The following is a 6,156-nucleotide window of genomic DNA, read 5'->3' as shown; positions in this document are numbered from 1 at the left end:
GGTACAGAGAGTAATAGAGCACATGAAGAAAAAAAAAAAAAAACAATTTTTTTTTTCCAAAAAAACCCATGGTTATTATTGGTTTAAAGAAAAAAACGCGGTTCACATGTGTATTGAACCGTGGAGGTCGTACCGAATGCTTCAATATTATATTGAGTATTGTGGCATCCGTACTCTGTATCCTGTAAATCTGCCACAGTATTTGAAATGAGTTCAGCGCGGTGGACATCATTATAACATGATTTTTTCTGCAGCATATTTAGCGGCTTCATCTGACTGAAACTCAACTCCTCCTTTGTGATATACAGGGGTTGGACAATGAAACTGAAACGCCTGGTTTTAGACCACAATAATTCATTAGTATGGTGTAGGGCCTCCTTTTGTGGCCAATACAGCATCAATTCGTCTTGGGAATGACAGATACAAGTCCTGCACAGTGGCCAGAGGGATTTTGAGCCATTCTTCTTGCAGAATAGTGGCCAGGTCACTACGTGATGCTGGTGGAGGAAAATGTTTCCTGACTCGCTCCTCCAAAACACCCCAAAGTGGCTCAATAATATTTAGATCTGGTGACTGTGCAGGCCATGGGAGATGTTCAACTTCACTTTCATGTTCATCAAACCACTCTGTCACCAGTCTTGCTGTGTGTATTGGTGCATTATCATCCTGATACATGGCACCGCCTTCAGGATACAATGTTTGAACCATTGGGTGCACATGGTCCTCCAGAATGGTTCGGTAGTCCTTGGCAGTGACATGCCCATCTAGCACAAGTATTGGGCCTAGGGAATGCCATGATATTGCAGCCCAAACCATCACTGATCCACCCCCATGCTTCACTCTGGGCATGTAACAGTCTGGGTGGTACGCTTCTTTGGGGCTTCTCCACACCGTAACTCTCCCAGATGTGGGAAAGACAGTGAAGGTGGACTCATCAGAGAACAATACATGTTTCACATTGTCCACAGCCCAAGATTTTCGCTGCTGGCACCATTGAAACCGAGGTTTGGCATTGGCACGAGTGACCAAAGGTTTGGCTATAGCAGCCCGGCCATGTACATTGACCCTGTGGAGCTCCCGACGGACAGTTTTGGTGGAAACAGGAGAGTTGAGGTGCACATTTAATTCTGCAGTGAGTTGGGCAGCTGTGGTTTTATGTTTTTTGGATACAATCCGGGTTAGCACCCGGACATCCCTTTCAGACAGCTTCCTCTTGCGTCCACAGTTACTCCTGTTGGATGTGGTTCGTCCTTCTTGGTGGTATGCTGACATTACCCTGGATACCATGGCTCTTGATACATCACAAAGACTTGCTGTCTTAGTCACAGATGCGCCAGCGAGACGTGCACCAACAATTCGTCCTCTTTTGAACTCTGATATGTCTCCCATAATGTTGTGTGCATTGCAATATTTTAAGCAAAACTGTGCTATTACTCTGCTAATTAAACCTTCACACTCTGCTCTTACTGGTGGAATGTGCAATCAATGAAGATTGGCCACCAGGCTGGTCAAATTTAGCCATGAAACCTCCAACACTAAATTAGCCAGTGTTTCAGTTTCATTGTCCAACCCCTGTAATATGCTGTATTCATTTTTACAGAAAGCTCTTGTCTCTCTGCGCTCTCACTCTGTTTATGTTGAGTCTGGTATCCTCTCACGATGGCAGGTTCCTCAGGGTCTTTGCTTGAAGCCATTACACTCTCGTGACAGGATGCGTGTCGTGTGCTGTTGGAGTGCGCTGTGAGATTTTCATGTTTGAAACTGACACAAAGTCTGTTTTTGTGGCTAAGCTAGGTTTTCTACTACAGTACTTACATTTCATAACATTTTCCTCCTCATCATACAAAAGCCAATCAAACTCTGACAGCCACTGAGTCTGGAATGTTCACTTTTCCAATAAACCCACCACATGTGATGTGCTTGGCTGGGGTGCCTGAATATCTGCACAGAACTTGACTCTTTACTATTCTTTGTGCTTGAAAACAAAGAATTATCAAGCATTTTCTATTCAGACTGGAATTTTCTCTTTTTTTGCATCCATTTGTGTGTGTGTGTGTGTGAGACAGCGACAGAGGGTGTTTACTGCAGACTGAGCAGGAAGTGAAATGATATCTGCGCTGAATTTACTATTAGCATCTAACTTAATGACAGGTGAGTAAAATCGTTATATTTACTAGCCACTGGCTAATTAAACACATGTCTTAGTCAGATAAGTGAGTGATGTACTGCAGTGTAGAGGGTTAGAGAGGAGAGTCATGTGGAGTACAGGACTGTCATTATTACTCACTTTTACACTCTCTTCATTTTGTTTGGTTTCTGAAGGGTATTTGTTGTGTATCTTTGTGTTATTGTGTATTTGTTCTGTTGTGTTGTTGTGTATCTTTGTGTTATTGTGTATTTGTTCTGTTGTGTTGTTGTTGTTGTGTATCTTTGTGTTATTGTGTATTTGTTCTGTTGTGTTGTTGTTGCATATCTTTGTGTTATTGTGTATTTGTTCTGTTGTGTTGTTGTGTATCTTTGTGTTATTGTGTATTTGTTCTGTTGTGTTGTTGTTGTGTATCTTTGTGTTATTGTGTATTTGTTCTGTTGTGTTGTTGTTGTTGTGTATCTTTGTGTTATTGTGTATTTGTTCTGTTGTGTTGTTGTTGTGTATCTTTGTGTTATTGTGTATTTGTTCTGTTGTGTTGTTGTTGTTGTGTATCTTTGTGTTATTGTGTATTTGTTCTGTTGTGTTGTTGTTGTTGCGTATCTTTGTGTTATTGTGTATTTGTTCTGTTGTGTTGTTGTTGTTGTGTATCTTTGTGTTATTGTGTATTTGTTCTGTTGTGTTGTTGTATATCTTTGTGTTATTGTGTATTTGTTCTGTTGTGTTGTTGTTGTGTATCTTTGTGTTATTGTGTATTTGTTCTGTTGTGTTGTTGTTGTGTATCTTTGTTATTGTGTATTTGTTCTGTTGTGTTGTTGTTGTGTATCTTTGTGTTATTGTGTATTTGTTCTGTTGTGTTGTTGTTGTTGTGTATCTGTGTGTTATTGTGTATTTGTTCTGTTGTGTTGTTGTTGTTGTGTATCTTTGTGTTATTGTGTATTTGTTCTGTTGTGTTGTTGTTGTGTATCTTTGTGTTATTGTGTATTTGTTCTGTTGTGTTGTTGTTGTTGTGTATCTTTGTGTTATTGTGTATTTGTTCTGTTGTGTTGTTGTTGTTGTGTATCTTTGTGTTATTGTGTATTTGTTCTGTTGTGTTGTTGTTGTGTATCTTTGTGTTATTGTGTATTTGTTCTGTTGTGTTGTTGTTGTGTATCTTTGTGTTATTGTGTATTTGTTCTGTTGTGTTGTTGTTGTGTATCTTTGTGTTATTGTGTATTTGTTCTGTTGTGTTGTTGTTGTGTATCTTTGTGTTATTGTGTATTTGTTCTGTTGTGTTGTTGTTGTGTATCTTTGTGTTATTGTGTATTTGTTCTGTTGTGTTGTTGTTGTGTATCTTTGTGTTATTGTGTATTTGTTCTGTTGTGTTGTTGTTGTGTATCTTTGTGTTATTGTGTATTTGTTCTGTTGTGTTGTTGTTGTGTATCTTTGTGTTATTGTGTATTTGTTCTGTTGTGTTGTTGTGTATCTTTGTGTTATTGTGTATTTGTTCTGTTGTGTTGTTGTTGTGTATCTTTGTGTTATTGTGTATTTGTTCTGTTGTGTTGTTGTTGTGTATCTTTGTGTTATTGTGTATTTGTTCTGTTGTGTTGTTGTTGTGTATCTTTGTGTTATTGTGTATTTGTTCTGTTGCGTTGTTGTTGTGTATCTTTGTGTTATTGTGTATTTGTTCTGTTGCGTTGTTGTTGTGTATCTTTGTGTTATTGTGTATTTGTTCTGTTGTGTTGTTGTTGTGTATCTTTGTGTTATTGTGTATTTGTTCTGTTGTGTTGTTGTTGTGTATCTTTGTGTTATTGTGTATTTGTTCTGTTGTGTTGTTGTTGTGTATCTTTGTGTTATTGTGTATTTGTTCTGTTGTGTTGTTGTTGTGTATCTTTGTGTTATTGTGTATTTGTTCTGTTGTGTTGTTGTTGTGTATCTTTGTGTTATTGTGTATTTGTTCTGTTGTGTTGTTGTTGTGTATCTTTGTGTTATTGTGTTAGATCTGAGCTATTATCATGTCCAGATTCTTTATTCAGAGCCCTGAAGGAGCTGCTCAGGGGAAAGGGGCGGAGTTTATTCTGTGGTTGAACTTCATTAAATCCCTTCAGGTGATAAGAAGAAGAGCAACAGCTAAAGAGCAGCCTGAGGGAGTGTAAAGACTCTGGAGAGTAAAGTTCAGAACAACATCGAGGACGTGTGGAATGACATCAAGCAGATCACCCTATGAAGGACGGTCAGCAGGGGGCAGCATGGACAGAGCCAATGAACTGAATGTTCTGAATGTCTGAGTACAGGGGACTACTGGATACCAAAAAAAAGAACTCAAAACACTAGGAATTAAAAACAACATTTGATGTTTGTTCTTTCTGCTACTATTTGCTCGTTATTTAATTTTCTCTTTATTCATGTTCACTTTTCTGTGTTCTTTTCAGGATACTAGTGTTTTTATTCCAAAAATCATGAGTACAGTTTTATGCAGATTAGGGGGCGGGATAAAAGTCCCCATTGGTCCACTGCTTCTCAACCTACTGCCCTTCTCTAGCCAGTCAGTAAAGTGACGTCACTGACGCGCGACTCTGCCGGTTAGTGTTTGAACCTGTCTTGATAAAGTGAGAAGATGGGCGATTCCACACAGCTACATGTAATCCATATCAATGTATACGTTAGTTAGATGCCTTAATTATCCAAGGAATCGGGGTAATATGTCTAATGTCTATGGTTCTTAAATGTTCCAGTTGTTTTGTGTAGGTGTGGAGGACATGGTGCTTTCTTTCTAGAGTCCTGGGGGTGTGCTTACAGAAACTGAGTGGATGCTGTGGTCACAGGCACAGTTTAGGACACACACTGACCCAAACTCCCCATCCTGAGACTATGGAGGAGATCTGTATTTATTAGTTTTAAACTATGTGCAGCAAATTGTGGAATAAATGTGTTTTAATGACATTTATAGCAGCACTCTGCAATGCTTACATCTAATAACCCCAAATCCTTCTGGAGCTTTTATGGTGACCATGTAACTCCATAATGATGATGATCTGTCTCTAACACAGAAATAAAGAGTCTAGAAATCATTTCTAATTTAAAGATTTATTTTGAGCTTGACTCTGACAAGAAGCCATCTCTTCTCTCCTGGGTTCTGGAACAGTGTTTATTCTTCTTTTCCACAGACAGTCTTCCTCCTGAACACACCAGGGAAAGAGGTAAAAGTGTGATAAAGAGAAATTCAGCAGACTTTCATTTCCTCATATAAACCTGCAGATCTAGCTTTTATTAACCGTCATCTTGAAAACACTGCACAGGGAATCTATGCTTCATTACAGCACCAGCATGGACTTGTCCATGTCCTGATCAGTGCATGTGTCTGTATCTGACCCTGTATCTGACTGACCTGACCCTGTATCTGACTGACCTGACCCTGTATCTGACTGACCTGACCCTGTATCTGACTGACCTGACCCTGTATCTGACTGACCTGACCCTGTATCTGACTGACCTGACCCTGTATCTGACTGACCTGACTCTGTATCTGACTGACCTGACCCTGTATCTGACTGACCTGACCCTGTATCTGACTGACCTGACTCTGTATCTGACTGACCTCACCCTGTATCTGACTGACCTGAGCCTGTATCTGACTGACCTGAGCCTGTATCTGACTGACCTCACCCTGTATCTGACTGACCTGAGCCTGTATCTGACTGACCTCACCCTGTATCTGACCCTGTATCTGACTGACCTGACCCTGTATCTGACTGACCTGAGCCTGTATCTGACTGACCTCACCCTGTATCTGACCCTGTATCTGACTGACCTGACCCTGTATCTGACTGACCTGAGCCTGCACCTGACTGACCTGACTCTGTATCTGACTGACCTGACTCTGTATCTGACTGACCTGACCCTGTATCTGACCCTGTATCTGACTGACCTGACTCTGTATCTGACTGACCTGACTCTGTATCTGACTGACCTGACCCTGTATCTGACCCTGTATCTGACTGACCTGACTCTGTATCTGACTGACCTGACCC

This window comes from Hemibagrus wyckioides, linkage group LG01 (assembly GCF_019097595.1).
Source record: "Hemibagrus wyckioides isolate EC202008001 linkage group LG01, SWU_Hwy_1.0, whole genome shotgun sequence".
Taxonomy (NCBI): Eukaryota; Metazoa; Chordata; class Actinopteri; order Siluriformes; family Bagridae; genus Hemibagrus; species Hemibagrus wyckioides.
Note: the sequence above shows the minus strand (reverse complement) of the source record.